Raw genomic sequence first — 18041 nt, 5'->3', positions numbered from 1 at the left:
TTACTCTGAAGTGTAGCTTCTGTATTGATAAGATTTTGTTGATATGTGCATGAGTCTAAATGTTACTTTTATTGACCACAAGGTGACACCAGACTCACAAAAATGCCCTTGAGATTAATTTGGCTGCTATTCAAAGCCTCATTCAATGCATCTTGTGAATTTACTACTTTAACATATTTGTCTTAGGGAAATAATAAATAAACAAGAGATTAATTATGAAAACTTACAGCGGAGTGATGATAATAATCTGTTACTTGCTTTCATACAAACTGCATAGCTATATTCCCATCCACACTGCAGTTAGACATAAAAAGCTTTAGAGTCATTGTGTGTTTGTGGAGAAAGTCCTGTGTCAATACATCACTTATCACAGCCGACTGCCTCCTCAGCTTCCCCTTTATGACACTTTGCCATCCTTGACTCTGGCTGCTGAATGAAACGAAAGCCGCAGATGGGCAAATTCACATCACGTAATGAGTGTTTAGCCCATCATTCCAGAAACAAAGATCTGCTTCTTTTCCGTGCCCCTCCTGCTATGTCCTCCCAAGGTGGAGATGTTTGCCAGCAAATTCCCATTCCCTGATAATGAAGATGTCGTCCCTGCTCGGTGCTGGAGGCGGATGACACTGGCTGTTAAAGGTGGGAGGTGACAGACGGGCAATGTGAGCATCCATATGGCCACAGGAACCCCTTCACCACTCCCATCAGTTCTCCTGAACTGAGACCTGCTCACCTCCTCTCTCTCTAATCACCGCCACGGCACAGAAACTGCTCCCAGATCAGTGTGCCCAACCTCCGCATGAAGCCCGTTCCATTACAGGTCTCAGCTGGAAGTGTGGAGGTAAATGAGAATCAGATGATGGATCTGGAAATGTGGGGGGGGATACGGTGGGCGGTACATCACAGGCAGTGTCCTCGGTATATCCATGTTGCCCCACCTCTCATTACTGTAATGAACTCGAGGGAACATGCGGGCACTGCAAGGGACCCACAGGCTGCAATCTGTTTGATTAGCACAATTTATAAATGACTCCAAACGTCCTCAGACCGGCGCATTCATCACGGGCCGTTTCATTTGCTAGATTGCGACTCAGAATAAATAAAGAAAAGATGTTCCAGTAATGCATGGCTATGCATAAACAAAGGTGGCTCTGTGTGATGTGCATTGCTGCGATAATCGGTTATGACTACCACGTGTCTTTATAGATAAGGTGTGGTTTGCATGAAAGGATTAAGTGATTTATGTGGTGTTTTTCTCGCTTGATCTTGTGTGTTTTAATTTGGAGGCCAACCGCTTGTGGAATCAATAAACAAGCAGATTTGCAAAACAGCTAGCCTTTACAATACATTCATTTGTGATGCTGCTTTTAAATAGGCTACAGTACATCCATATGTATAGATGAATCAGGTTTTGGTTTAATATGTAAATAATATATCTCTGTGCTAATGCTTTAGTTCTCCTTTATTTTCGTTTTTCAGTTTAAAAGCACATTGATCAAAATATCTTGACAAACGTTGCAATTTTTTTTCTCTTCTTCTTGGGTAGCTAAATGTATAAGCATTCTGTGTGTTGCATGCAAAGGTAAAATTATAGATTCACATTTATTTATGCTCCGTGGTTAAATTGGTTAATTTTGGGGGAATTTGGTTTATTATTTAATGCAATGTCTCAGCAAAGAAATTATTTCTAGCCCTAAAGTGATCCATCCGTGATGGTGACATTTTGACTTGAGTAATAAATAGGATTTTTTGGTAAATCCGCTGGGAGTATATGGGGTCCACCTGTATAAGAGTTCCTAGAGCACATAATTCCAAAAAACAGCTCCTTGACACATGTTGACCTCTTGTGAAGTGAATCATTCGATATTTTCTTAAAACTAAACATAATTTTCAATAATATTAGCCATACTGTACAGCCTCTGCACAGAAAGTTCTGTTTAGAGCGCCAAACTAGAGAAACAAATTGCCACTTGAATCTGATTTCGAATGTAGTATGCCGAGCCCTTTATGCATGATTTTTAAAGGAAAAGTTCATCCAAAAATACAAATTCCATCATCATTTTCTCACCCTTGAGTTGTTCCAAATCTGAATAAATTGAGTTTTGATGAACCAAACAGCTTTTGGCCACTGCCACAGTTGGAAAAATAGCGTTTTACATTTCTTTGTTCCGTCTCACAATGAGGGAAAGCAAACAGTTCTGGGTCACTTTTAACTAACATTGTAATTTTTCCTATTATACCTTTGCTATGTGCAATGTGTCTCATTCATGAAACATTCGTAAATATACGAGAAAATTCCGAGTAATTTGCCTGTAAAACGGACCTTACCGAAAACTTTTATCCGGATTCATAAATATTTCCAAACGTCAGATTCGTAGTAAAATGTGTGTATGTTAATTAATTTCAATCATTCGTAAACAAGGCGCACATGCACGCTCATTCACAATTAGTATAATCCCTGCCTATCAATTGTATTTCGCAAATTTAGGATCTAGTAATGCTGGAATCCTCTAGACTTCATTCTCTGGTTTTTCTCCATTATTTTGCATAAATGCATAAGATACTAATAGACTATGAAACTGTGTCCAACAAAGCGTTTGTAGCCAGCTAAAATAATAATACCTGGTGCTCTTCTGAAAACAACCAACTGGTGGCGCTTGAGAACGCTTTGTAGGACCAGGACAGGGCAAAAGAACGCGTGAAATATTATTATGATACATACTGCATCAAAATGCAGTGCCATCAGTTTGTCTAAAAGAATACAGAACGTTACGTGTGGTTTTACGCACTATTTACACGTGGTTTGGAGCAGGTGTACATTTCTTTCGTACCAACAAACGTTTTGAAAATACGAACATTTTCATGAATACGACTTTACAAATGATTTCAACAAAAAATCTTTCTGCTCTTGTTTCATGAATGAGGCCCTATTTGTGCATTTCAACAGTGATGCAAAACCCTTAAATAAAGACATAAGAACTCTGCATGTCAACACTGGCTCTTATTATACACCATAAAAGATGGCAGCTTGTCCCCATTATCTTCCTCTGAAAAATGAAGCCAAATGAAGTTTCTGTGATAACTCGTTGGGAATATCAGTTGGGGAAGGTCATTCGGCTATTGCGGTGCATTTTAAAACAGTTTATTCCTATGACCAAATATTTCACTTGTTCATTGGTTTACACGTTTTTCCGCTTTGACAAAGTCTTGAGTATTATGACTTCTATTCCTGCAAAGATATACTATTTAATCAACATCTCCGACTAGACTACCTTGTCTTACTATCTAAAAGGTATGGGTGACAGCAAAGATGTTTGTAAAATGAATAAAAGAACACTTTAAACAAACAGATCTGCACTTGATATTTATGTCAAGTCATATTAGACTAGCACTAAACCATTGTCTGGTGCAGTTACGTAATTACCTAAGAAAATAAACTCTCATTTGAGGCAAAATGCATTGGAGTGCACACTAGATTTAGCAGCATTATCACTGTAGCACTGTGGATGCCTCATGGCGAGGTCGACAGACCAGTAGAGTCAGCTGGATGCGTTTTTCCCGCTTGCTCTGCAGGGCGGATGAGGTGTCCAAAACCAAACATGACCATTGGGGAATGTTTACCACCTTTAAAAAGGACACACTCCATTATGATGAATTGTTTTGAAGGCATATTTTTCTGCCTGCATGATTTCAATGGATGAATGCAGACTAAACACTCAACATTTATCTTCCGGAATATCAGCGCAACACTTTGAATATGGATCTTGTAACAGCTTTATGTGATGGGGTTAAGGGGTCTAAAACCCTTCTATAAAACAGATTGGAAGACCGGAACGTCACATTTAACAAGCTTTTATTAATAGTCATAAAAGCTACTGGTCCTTTTACGTCAGTATTTTCTAGGAACTGGTTCTCTGGGAATTTTTGGTCAGAATGAATTAATGAGATAGAGCCTGTTCAGGCCCTTAAGTATATTCAGATATACATTGAACAGACAGCTGTCAGTGACATTTTATATATCCGTGACTACCGAACAACTTGACATCCATTAGGGCTTAATTTATTTTGAACATATCTGTGAAAACTCATGGAGCAGTAACGGATGCTGTGATTCAAGCAGGCAAGAGCATGGAAATGCAGTTACGGATTAAAATCTAGCAAGGTGTAAAAATAATGGTTATAAATAAATCGAAAATACAATTCAATTCTGTTTGAAATATGTGGAAAAAATACTCTTGAAGCAAACACTTAAAGATCTCTTCTGGCACAGTGATGTTGGGAGTCAGTCAGTTTTACAGAACATATTGTAGGGAGACTAGTAATGACTATTTTTCGTGAGCTGTTTTTTTTGTCAGCTCTGGCATAAATTGCAGCTGCCACGGGATGTTAGACATGTTGTGTGATATGTAGAGAATAAAAACCTATTGTAAAACACCACTTCTGTCAGGGTTATACTACAATGCAAAAATATGATACTTCGGTTAAAATTCTACATAAAGTGTAAACTGTATGCATGGTACTCAGGGCTGGATTGATACTCGTGCAAGGATTGTACCGGGGATTTTCCCGGGGGGGGTGGAACAGGAATGAACGTAGGGGGACCACCGGAATACGAAATAATTACAACAATAAACTGTATATAAATTATAATCATCTTTAGAAAGTAATTTTACCTGCCTAACAGGTCATAAAAACCAAGTCAACGTAACTTTTTTATACATGTCAACACATTATTACGACACTAATTTCATGTTTTAACAAAATTATAGTTGTAAATTGTTTTCTGTTGCTTGAAAATGATTGCTTTAATGAATGTTTTGAAGATAGAACCTTATGATTCTAAGCAGTATGTCTTTTTTTCAGAATAGAAGGTTCTTATCTCCATTTGACCTGTTCCAGAAATCCCCATTTACAAATTTCAGATTTGGATATTGTACATTTAGGGAGTCTGTCTTTTTTATGTATGAAAAAGAGATTTGTTCCCATATATCATTTTTGTTGTATAAAATGCAAAAACGTCAATATTCAATGTTCAATATCTCTAAACTACTCAGAACGCCGGCAGAACAATTCCAAGACGATGATTTCTTCTCCGAAGAAATTTCAGGAAAACAACTATGGTAAAGTTTAAACTTAAATGTAAATGTTACATAACAAAGAACTCCATTAAGTCTCATTTTATTAACCTCTGGGCAATCGGAGCTTAGCGTAAGCATTTTTAAGAGAATGTTTTCCAAGTAATTTCCTCAGAACTACAAATATCTCGCTCTCAATCTAATCTGCTATCATTATACCACACTGCTACGGGATTGTATATTGCTCCAACTTTTAAAAGTGTGAGTTGGTAAAAATACCCAAGACTTACGATTTGATGGCATTGATTCTGTACTCTTCGTTCAAATGTTTTGTCTGACTGTGCAGGGTCATCAGCAGAAATCTGACATAGTTCACCCAAAAAAATCAAAATGTTCTGTTTATGAACGCTCATGCCTCCTCATATGTACATGACTTTCTTCAGTTAAACACAAGATTATTTATAAAAATATGAAGTCACATGCATGTTTTGTGACAGGTCGCCGCATGACATTGATGTGACACCATAAATTAGGGATGTAATGATTACCGGTTTAATGGTTAACCGTGTGTCACGGATCTCCGGGGAGGCAGGGCAGGAGAACCCAAGTGCAGGCAGACTCAGACAAGATGGTATGGGTACAGATGTTAACAGATTTATTAGACACTAAAAAACAGGCAAAACAAAACCCACGAGGGGGAAAACAAGATAGGATAAACAATAATCTTAAACAAGGACAAGAACACTGACTAACTAAACTATAAGAAAACAAACACTTGAATTACACTAACATTAACTATACAGGAACTTCAAAGGACAAGGAACAACTTACAGGCAAGGTAACGCAGCATACAGGTACATACAAACAGGTACTGCATACAGGTACATACAAACAGGTACTGCATACAATGCAAAGCAAGCAATGAACCGGCACAAGACAAAGAAACATGAGGACTCTTATAGGGAGACAAAACACAGGATAATTAATGGGGACCAGGTGAAACAGATGAAACACTAAGGGGAAGCTAATGACACGGAAAGGGCGGGAAACACAGACGAGACTAGGGGAGAGTATGGAAGGCCAAAAGGTCCAAAATGTCTCTCCCCACATGAAACAGGGAATTCTGTTTTGGTTCTGCCTCAAGACCAAGAATTAGCCAGACAAGATAGGCAGAACCGTGACACCGTGATAATAATGTCCAATTGTTATTACCGCGTCATATTTTAATTACCGTTAAACCATACGAGTGTTACGGCTTGTCAAGCATATAACTAAGTTTATGAACCATAGCTTGCACTTAAAGTAGCCGATACTGCTGTTGTCTCCTTCTGCAACTATTTCTGAGAACCAGTTCCAATCATTCGATTTAACAGCTTGAGCTTCTTTTCTTTTAATGATGTAAATTTCCGACTTTAATTTCTCCCGCACCTTGTCTTCCATCTTCACTTTAATTTCTCCGTTTGTTTTGTTGTTGTGGCAGGTGGAGCTGCTTGGCACTGTCGTTACGTGTTCGATACGGGGACATCACGCAAGTTACGTTGCTACGTAGGCATACGTATTTTAACCTTATCAAAGAACTTGATAAAATATGAAAATATATACAGTTGAAAGAAAAAGTATGTGAACCCTTTGGGCTTACTTGGATTTCTTCATAAATTGGTCATAAAATGTGTTCTGATCTTCATCTAAGTCACAACAATAGAGAAACACAGTCTGCTTAAACTAATACCGCACAAACATTATACGTTTTCATGTTTTATTGAACACAACATGTAAACATTCATAGTGCAGGGTGGAAAAAGTATGTGAAACCCTAGGCTAATGACTTCTCCATGAGCTAATTGGAGCCAGGAGTCAGCCAACCTGGGTTCCAATCAATGTGATGAGATTGGATGTGTTGATTAAAGCTGGCCTGTCCAATAAAAAACACACACCAGTTTTGAGTTTGCTGTTCTGAAGAAGCGTTGTCTGATGTGAACCATGCCTCGCACAAAAGAGCTCTCAGAAGACCTACAATCAAGAATTGTTGACTTACATAAAGCTGGAAAGGGCTACAAAAGTATATCTAAAAGCCTTGATGTCCATGTGTCCACGGTAAGACAGATTGTCTACAAATGGAGAAAGTTCAGCACTGTTGCTACACTCCCTAGGCGTGGTCGTCCTGTAAAGATGACTGCAAGAGCACAGCACAGAATGCTCAATAAGGTGAAGAAGAATCCTAGAGTGTCAGATAAACACTTACAGAAATCTCTGGCACATGCTAACATTTTTGTTGACAAATCTACAATAAGGAAAACATTAAACAAGAATGGACTTCATGGGAGGACACCACGGAGGAAGCCACTGAACACTGATGAAGATCAGAACACATTTTATGACCAATTTATGAAGAAATCCAAGTAAGCCCAAAGGGTTCAAATACTTTTTCTTTCAACTGTATTCCCAAATATTTCATGTAGGCTATAGGCAGTTGCACGCAACATACATGTTTTTTATTTATTTTGTTATTAATGACCCGCCCCGCAAATAAAGTGACAATTTCTTTAGATTAGATTAGATTCAACTTTATTGTCATAACACATATACAAGTACAGTGTAACGAAATGTAGTTTAGGTCTAACCAGAAGTGCAATTAGCAAGTGCAGGATATACAGTGTGAATATATTCAGAATACAATATTAGGAAAATACTTTACAATGGGCATGTACTATGAAAATATGACAGTCGGTATGTACTATGAACAATATAAACAGAATGCTATATACTGTGAACATTAATATACAGGTGGTTATAAACAGATAACAATATAGACCATACAATAGTGCAAGTGACTTGAGTGTGCATTAGTTACAGTTTACCCGCCCCATACGATATGATACGCAACACTAGCGCTGATGTCATGCCTCTTTTCTTCTGGGTCCTAAAGTACACATAGTTTCTCACAACACAAGCAAGACAGATGATTTTCTGAACTGTGCTATGTTTATATGAAAATCTGATTTACTTACTCAAGGTTGTGTTTAATCTAAACTAGAAAGCTTTTACCTCTTGCCTCCAACGTGCCATGACTATATAATGTTATTTATTTTAGGTAAATACAACAAAATGCATTTACAGGTAAACGTAGCATTACCTGTACATGGTTAACATCAGTACTTTTTGAGATTTCCAGAACATGTTAATAAAATCATGATAATGTTGATTTTTGTTATCATTTTGTTCACTATAACTGTGATTTGAAGGTTTCACACGGTTACATCTCTACTGTATATTATATATATATATATAATTGAAGAAAGTCATATACATGGAGGATGATCTAAGGATACATAAGTTTGGAGAGAATTTTCATTTTTGTATGAACTATAACTCTGAAAGCATATGCTTTCACACTTATGATACAGTATACATTATGGAGGTCTAAGCATGGTTTGAAAACTGTCAGACGATGAACTTGTGCTGAACTCTACCCAAAGTTCCTTGGCATTTAAAGGCTGTCAGATTGAGAGCTGTCAGATGATAGCGGGTCATATGTCCTTTTGAAGTGCCGTCTTTCTTGACCCACTTTACCTCTGAACTGTATATCCATGTTTATTTTTATGTAAATATATATGACATACACATCAGAGAAGATGAAACAGAACAGGCTGGTACGTCCTTTTGCCCGGCCCAAACACAAGAGTCGTGCCACTTCTCATTCACAGGCATCGTTCAATATAGAAGTGCATAAATGGAGTGTGTACTTTAGAACTGATGCATCCAGCGATGTGTCCATCACACCTCCACTGCCTTCTGAAGAGAGGAAAATCTGTAAATGAATACATTTGTCCACTTTACATTCTTGTATACATAATTGTTCTTGTATACATAATTGTCTTATTTTATTACATTATTTTTATCTATCAGGTTAAGTCCGGTTTGATTTTTTTCAGATTGAGACAAAGAGGAAAGCGTTACCTGCCAAGGCATATGTCTTATTGCCAAGGCTAAACACAGGACAAAGATGTTGTCACGTTTTCAATTCTCTGCCAAAGGAGAGAACGTTTTCACGAAATAGGCTCTGAGCAGTTTGTCCGTTTAGAGCTACTGTAGACCCAACATGGTGAATTTCATAAAAGAAGACCTGCGGTGTATGTAGACAGAAATAGTTCATTCTAAGGTAGTAACAAAATAACTCACAGGGAGGATTGTGTCAATATGAGAGCCCTTAAAATGGCAGACTCCCTGATTAGTGCCCTTAATGCTAAACATGGCAGCTAATTGAGATACACCTAAAGTTACAGAAGCCCAAGAAAAAAATTACATATTAATTTCATTCTACCTATTTAAAGGGGTCAAATGAGACGGCTAAAAAAAATATTATTGTTTGTTTTCGATGTAATGCAATGTGTATACATGATTTAAGGTTCAAAAGCGCTGCATTTTCCACACACCATTCATGTTTGTTTCTTCACTATACCCCGCCTCCCTAATACGCGCAGATTTTTTTCAAAGCTCATCGCTCTGAAAAGCGAGGTGTGCTATGATTGGCTAGTTAACCAATGCGTAGTGATTGGTCGAATAATGCAAGCTTGTGACAGAAATGTAACGCCTCTTACCACATTTGTAACATCAGATTCCAAAGCAATTGTACTGACAGGTACGCCCACCTTACTCGCTGTGGCGGGTGGAGAAATGACACGTACACCAGAACTTAAACACACACACCCCGGAGGGGAATTTATTTAAAGGAATATGTGTTCCCGTGGCCGTGAAGGATCTCCCAGGTGTCCGTGACTGGGTGACTTCGGTCCGGGAGGTTTAGAGGTGAGGTGAGCTCGTAAAGCTCGTGGTGATCTCCAGCTGGTGTGTGTTCTTCCCCGTGTTCCTTTGTGACTCGATCCCAAGGCGAACTGCCGGTCGTTAGTCCGAGCCTGCTTACGAAAAGGGAAGAGACACGTTAAAGCCTGCATACCATGGAGTCGTACCTCTCTCTGCTTTGGGTTTGTCAGGCTTTTATGCTGCCTCTCATTATTTCCTAACGACCGGCAGCTGCGCCTCAATGAAACCCTCTGTTTCCATGGCGACGCTGATTGTGCTAAGGGAGACTCGTCACATCCCCCCCCCCTAAGCGTTGTCATGGGTCGGCTGGACCTCCTGTCCATGGAAGAATGTGGTTGTAAGGGGGGTGGATGTCGCTTACCTGACCGGGATGTCCAACCTGACCACATCCTCGACAGACCGTCCGCATTGCCATGGGAGGCCCCGGCTCGGTGTGTCACAGTGAAGTGGAAGTCCTGGAGCGCTAGGAACCAGCGAGTGATCCGCGCATTTGTGTCCTTTGCTTTGGCCATCCATTGAAGTGGGGCATGGTCTGTAACCAAAGTGAAGCTTCTTCCCAGAAGGTAATACCTGAGCTCCAGGACTGCCCACTTGATCGCCAGGGCCTCCTTTTCGACCGTGGCGTAGCGTGTCTCAGCGGGGTTGAGTTTCTTACTTATATATACCACCGGGTGTTCTTCACCCCCGTAGTTCTGAGACAACACTGCGCCTAGGCCTGTGTCCGATGCGTCGGTCTGGAGGATGAAGGGACAGCTATAGTCGGGAGCATGAAGTATTGGGGACGACGAGAGAGCCTCCTTCAGGGCTCGAAAGGCTTGATTCGCTTCTGCCGTCCATAGAATCTTCTCCGGCTGTCCCTTTTTGGTCAGGTCGGTCAGGGGGCTGGCGATTGATGAGAAGTTGGGGATGAAGCATCTGTAGTATCCCGCCAGCCCCAGAAAGGCTCGTACCTGGGTCTTATTCTGAGGTCGGAGGGCTTTCTTGACCGCCTCCACCTTTCTCTCTTGGGGTTGGATCAGACCCCTTCCCACTCGAAAACCCAGGTACTGAGCCTCGTCGAGCCCCAGGTGACACTTCCGTGGGTTCGCCGTCAACCCTGCCTTCCTTAAGTCGACCAGTACCCTCCGTAATCTATCTATGTGGTCCTCCCATGCCTCCGAGTGGATGACTAGATCATCTATGTAGGCCGCGGCATATGCTTGGTGAGGACGTATAAGGACATCCATCATCCTCTGGAACGTGGCAGGGGCCCCATGGAGCCCAAACGGTAGTACCCGGTACTGCCAGTGTCCAGAGGGCGTACTGAAGGCTGTCTTTTCCCTAGCTTCTGGAGCCAGAGGTACCTGCCAGTACCCTTTCGTCAAGTCCAAGGTGGAGATATACCGGGCCTTTCCCAGACGCTCCAGAAGCTCATCCACCCGGGGCATGGGGTACCCATCAAAACTAGATACCTCGTTCAATCGACGAAAATCATTACAAAAACGGAGGGTGCCGTCGGGCTTGGGAACCATCACAATAGGGCTCGACCAAGGGCTGCGGGATGCCTCTATAACCCCCAACTGCCTCATCCTGGTGATCTCCTCCTCTATCGCCAGCCGACGAGCCTCAGGGACCCGATAAGGACGCTGCCTGACTATGAGACCGGGGGGTGTCCGAATCTCATGCTGAATAATCCTTGTCTGCCCGGGCCTCTCGGAGAAAACGTCCTCAAACTGACTGACCAGGGACCTGAGGTCTTGTTTTTGAAGGGCTGATAGATGTTCCCCCATGGGTATTTCCGGTGGTCCTGACTCCGCAAACGCCGCCGTCTGGGTCGGTGGTGCTACCCATTTCTTCAACAAGTTGACATGGTATAACTGGTCCTCCTTGCGGCGTCCCGGTTGACGGATCCGGTAGTTGACCGGCCCCAGCCTCTCGACGACATTATATGGTCCCTTCCAGGATGCCAGAAATTTAGAAGTCGCCGTTGGGAGAAGTAACATCACTCGATCCCCAGGTACGAACTCTCGAGGCTGTGCAGTCCGGTCATACCACCTTCGTTGGGCACGCTGGGCCTCGGAGAGGTGTTCCCGGACCAAGGGCATCACTCGGTCTATCCGCGTCTTCATTTCCTGTACATGCTCAATGAGGGTTCGGTGCGGGGCTGGTTGATGTTCCCAGGCTTCTTTGGCAACATCTAGTAGTCCTCTTGGCTGTCGGCCGAACAGCAGTTCAAAGGGTGTGAATCCAGTGGATGCTTGGGGTACTTCCCTCACTCCAAAGAGCACGTACGGGAGCATAAGGTCCCAGTCGCGCCCATCCTCTGCCACCACCCGCCTCAGCATCCTCTTCAAGGTTTGGTTGAACCTCTCCACCAAGCCGTCTGTCTGAGGGTGATAAACTGAGGTGCGGAGTTGTTTCACCTGGAGTAGGTGGCAGAGGTCTGCCATCAACCGGGACATAAATGGAGTCCCCTGGTCAGTCAGGATCTCCGAGGGGATACCCACCCGGCTGAAAAGAAGAAATAGCTCCTTCGCAATGGCCTTAGAGGTGGCCTTCCTCAGCGGTATGGCTTCCGGATACCGCGTGGCGTAATCGACAATGACTAGGATGTGTTCATGTCCCCGGGCAGACTTAGGCAGCGGTCCTATCAGGTCCATTCCCACACGTTCGAAGGGCACCTCGATGATGGGTAATGGAATAAGGGGACTGGGGGGAGGTTTCTTAGGGGAAGTCTTCTGGCACACTGGGCAGGCCTGGCAATACCTCTTGACCTCGGCTTCCAGGCCGGGCCAATGGAATCGGTCTCGAATACGTTGCGTTGTATTGGCGGGTCCCAGGTGGCCGGCCATGGGGTGGGTGTGTGCCAGTTCTAAGATAGTATCAGTCTTCCCCTTCGGTACCACCAGTAGATGTTTCTCCTCCCCCCGTCTTTGTGCGACACAGTACAACAGACCGTTCCGGACAATGAAGTACGGGAGGGGGTGGGGACCCGGTAATCGAACCTCCTCTTCTACCATCCTCACTTGGTTCCAGCAGTTCCTCAGCCGGTCATCCTCTCTCTGTTCCTTACCAAAGGATCCTCCTCCGGTTATCTGCTGGAATAGTGTAGAGAAGAGGTTAGGGTCTGAACACTTACCCTCCCTTTCGCTTTCCGTAGCCAGTAGCGCCTTTCGGTGTTCCTTCGGCTTCGGTCGTTGGCGACGGTGGCGACGACCCATCCCCTTATCGGCGTTCTTGTAGGATGCCGCCAGCAGCTGGTCAAACGCAGGATAGTCCCGGCCCAGCAATATTGGCACTGGAAGGTCTTCGACCTCTCCTACATCCATCTCCCAGGCTCCTTGTTGAGTAGACAACGTAATTCGGTAGCTTGGGACTTGTCGAATATCGCCGTGGACGCACATGACTGGTATTCTTGTAGTCTTCTTAGCTTGAGCCGGAAGGACTCCTGGTTGGGCCAGCGTTACCGAACTCCCCGAGTCTAGGGTGGCGGTTATAGCCTGACCGTTAATGTGGACAATTCTTCTGGGAGCTCCAGGGAGGGTGGGTCCGTGTTGTCCACATCCCGACAGCCAGGAGCGAGCGCTTGGTTGGGTTCGGTCTGTAGGCATGGGTTCGTCCTCTGGGTTAAGATTTGCCGGTCTGTTGCCTGGTCGAGAGGTGCCCTCCGATGGTCGCCATGGCGGGGTCATTCTCCGGGGTGGTGGTCCTGTTCTCTCTCCTACCTCACGGCCTGCTGATGCCTCGGCAAGCTCTACCGACTCCACCATTTCCTTCATGGTGGTGGGTCCTCGCATGCCAACGGCGTGGCGTAGACGTCTAGGGAGGGCTCTTAGGAGACGGTCCACTACCACCCTTTCGGCCACTTGAGATGCCGAGGGGTTGTCCGCCAATAACCATAGGTGAGCAATCCTTGAAAGTTGTGTGGCTTGGTGTCTCACCGGGAGCTGCTCCTCGTACGTCCACTGAAAAAACTTCTGGGCCGCACTAATCGGAGATAATCCTACTCGGGCCATGATTTCCGCCTTGAGGGTATCATAGTCTTCATTGGCGGGAGTCGGTAGAGCGTAGTATGCACGTTGGGCCTCTCCCGCGAGGAATGGAGCAAGGATTTTCGCCCAATTTGCCCGAGTCCAGCCCTCCCGAGTCGCGATGACCTCAAACAGATGAAGGTATGCTTCCACATCATCTTGCTCGGTCAACTTGGTTAGCAGACGGTGAGCATTGGTCCGATCCTCTGGTAACGGTACCCGCGCTGCTATACACTCACTCATTTTCTCCATGGCACGCTCAGTACGGTCTTGTCTCGTGGTGAGAACCTCGACCAGCTGTTGCTGTCGTACACTGATCTCCGTGAGTCGACGGGCAAGGTCTTCCATAATTCAGAGGTGATAGGAGAGAGAACCGATCTGGAAAAACAAACCACGAAAAGAGTTGTTAATGGTTTGGTACGTGTCGTTTTCTCACCAATATGCCCGCATTCTCCACCAGTGTGGCGGGTGGAGAAATGACACGTACACCAGAACTTAAACACACACACCCCGGAGGGGAATTTATTTAAAGGAATATGTGTTCCCGTGGCCGTGAAGGATCTCCCAGGTGTCCGTGACTGGGTGACTTCGGTCCGGGAGGTTTAGAGGTGAGGTGAGCTCGTAAAGCTCGTGGTGATCTCCAGCTGGTGTGTGTTCTTCCCCGTGTTCCTTTGTGACTCGATCCCAAGGCGAACTGCCGGTCGTTAGTCCGAGCCTGCTTACGAAAAGGGAAGAGACACGTTAAAGCCTGCATACCATGGAGTCGTACCTCTCTCTGCTTTGGGTTTGTCAGGCTTTTATGCTGCCTCTCATTATTTCCTAACGACCGGCAGCTGCGCCTCAATGAAACCCTCTGTTTCCATGGCGACGCTGATTGTGCTAAGGGAGACTCGTCACACTCGCGTATACATTTGGGCAGTCTTAGTCAACTCATACAACGAACTGACGTAGATTTGTAGGGGTGTGGTTACAAGAGGCGCTTCAGGCAGGTCTGGGTGAGCATCTTTTGTTCCAACGCTTTCATTTTTGCAATTTCACGTGTCTAATACATGCATGGGCAACTTATAACGGACCAACGACACAGAAAAACACGTATTCGATCCATATGACCCCATTAATCTATTCTATATTGCATTTCCTAATGTTGTTCAATTTTAAGTTTGATGCTATATTTATATTGCCTTCACAACTATTGGTTTACAGTGGTCTCATTTATTAACATTCTTCAAATCGTCAGGAGATGTTGTGAAGGAGTAATGTTTTTGTATGTCCTAATACTATAATAACTGTTGATTCTGGTTTTAGCTGATTAAACAGACTGGTTTTAATGTGACCACATCAGAAGAAAGCAAAGACAAAATTATAATAACAGGACTGGGTGAAAAACCTTTTCTTTTGTTAAGAGTTTTAATAGGCTGACAGCTGTCTGTTGCCTGTTTAAGGGTTACACTTAAACACGCAACTTTCTTTGTCTTTCTATCAAGACAATAAATAACTGGAGACAAAACTTTTTTACTCAATGTGATCCATAAACCATTGACATGGGTTGAGAAATGTAAACATTATACATGTAGCTGAACCAATGAACAAATAGACTTAGGTATTGCCATTGGCATGCTCTTGCTGCTAAGCTACAGAAGAAAAAATGATTACACATTTTTTTCTTTATTGTCATATAAAGCACTGTACATATATTTTCATATATGTATAGCTCATAATGTTTTTGTTATTAATATATATTTACATTTATTTATATAAACGGTATTTCCTGTGGCTGTGAGTTGAATGTTGGTCACAGTCCATAACGCTGGGAAAGAGATTTCGTAGGTGCCAACACAGCATGGTCTCTCACTGAATAGCTGTCTGCTGTGATCATTTCCCAAATATCCTCAGGTTGCGAAGAGTGGCCTGGATCCAAAAGTAACACTTGTGGCAGAAGATTTTCATCAATTTTTGATAACAGAGATTAGCCACTCTGTCACAACTGTAGTGTGTAACGTCCCCTGAAATGATACAACTCACGTTTCATTCTATTTACCTGCGAACAACCATTTAGTCAACTTCATAAACAAGCTGTAGATTTTCTGACATTAAGAGTTGTGGACTGTACCGTTTTTCAATGACTCACAACACCGGTTCCCTTTGGTGTACGTATTACACCGTTATAACATATCATCAACCTCTGACTCACCGCTGTGTCTCTGAGCCTCGAGCGCCCCCTCCAAAGGCTGGCTGACATTCTTGATGGTCATCTGTCACTGTGGGTGTAGGAAAATCTCGGGGGAAGCGGGGGCTTTCAGGACCATGTTGTCTTGAATATATTCAGCAGCTCTTTTCCACTGCTTTTCCTCTGGAGCACTTCTGAGTCCTTCAGCCTCTTCAGCTCTGAATGTGAGAGGATTCCAATAGCTTTCCATGTCACTTCCTTTGACAAATAACTTGAAGCGGCCCATGGTGGAAGTCTTGAGTATCTCTTGTCACTTTCAGTTAGCTGATTTACGGAGACGCAGGCCTCGTCTGAATTAGGGAGGGGACAAATGGAATTAAAGATGCGGCAGATGCCTGCTAACGTTTAACTGGGAGAGACGTGGGGATATGAAATGAGGTGAGCAAATGGAGGACTTCCTCAACGAGCAATTCTATGCTAAAAAATTTGATTTGTGGAATTTACTTAAAAAAGCTCCGTCAAGTGGATCCACGCAACAATATTAAGTAATTTGAACAAATAAATCTTTAGCTGTATGAACAAAATTAATTTAACTAATGTTAACAAAACTTAAGTTTTCAAAACATCCAAACCATTCCGATTGCACCAGTAATTTAAAGTTAATGTAACTCAATATTTATCCTTCTCAATGGTACTTTTTTTGTCACACATAAATTATATACAGAGTTACTGAATGTAAGTCATTGAAATCAGGTGAGAGGCATCTCAGTAGTGGCATGAGCACAGTTAAAGCTCATTGAATGATGCAATAGACATCATGGGACCGCATAAACCTCTCAAGGCCTAAGCACATGTACCACTATTTAAAACAATGGCAACCCAAAAACGAAACAATGTAATCAACTCTTTTAAACCTCAAACATTAATTTTGAAATATTAAGCACAAATAATTATTTTTCTTTACTGAAAAACACTTAAAATAACACTTAATTAAAAAAATTACTGCCTAAATGCAGTCTTACGCAAAGGATACTGGGAACTGAAAATCTCCCTCAACCAGTCATGTTGAATTAACTTTTTTATACTAAGTAAACTCAACAATAGGTCCAATATTATAGGCTTTTGCGTTCGACTCAACAATGCTAAGTTGACCAGTCAAAGACTTGTTAAGTAAAGCTGACAGAACTTACCGTAATTCAGTTACTTGCATTCTTTATGTACTGTGAACATGAGTGGGTTAAGTAAAACTAACAGCGGAGAAAGTCCTTTTTTGTGGTACGGGGAAGTTTTCTATGCATCTGAGGCTGTGAAAATGCAAGGTTGCTCGAATTTAAAGGCCGAGAAAATCTGTAATGTTGGTGGTCACAGGTGTATATTGCTTTCACAGCCTTGCAACGGGTAAGCTTAAGCAATAAACAAACACAAATATGCTTCTTGCTCTCAAATTGCATTTATAAAGGATGGAAGTTAAATTCATTTTGATTCTGCTTTTTTTAGCACCTTTATTAAAAGAACTGATTTATCATCACAGATGTGAATGCTATGTATGGCATTGTACATATTTTAGTTAAAGTAAACACATTAAATAGTGAAATATTGCTGGTTAAAACTAAATTGTCATATGGATGTCCCAAATGCATGACAGGTGAACGGTATAACACAGTCTTTAATAAACAGAGCAAATAATATAAAAATACAAACCAAAAACTTCCCACAAGGGGGACAAAACAAACAGGATGATAATACCAAACGATAAAAGTCCAAAGACGAACGAATCATTTGAGAGTCAGTCAAGAAGTAGGGTAAGAATTACTGCCTATTATTAAGACATAATAGTGTTTTTACACCTTGCATGTACATAAATTGCTGTTGGACACTCCATAAACCAAAGTAGGACCTAAAAATCATATCTTACTTAATCTTTAATAGTTTTAGCATACTGTAAAGCATTACTAAATTTCTTTCCTA

This window comes from Triplophysa dalaica, chromosome 16 (genome assembly GCF_015846415.1).
Source record: "Triplophysa dalaica isolate WHDGS20190420 chromosome 16, ASM1584641v1, whole genome shotgun sequence".
NCBI classification, from domain to species: Eukaryota; Metazoa; Chordata; class Actinopteri; order Cypriniformes; family Nemacheilidae; genus Triplophysa; species Triplophysa dalaica.
The sequence above is the reverse complement of the archived record's forward strand: the minus strand, read 5'-3'. Positions refer to the sequence as shown.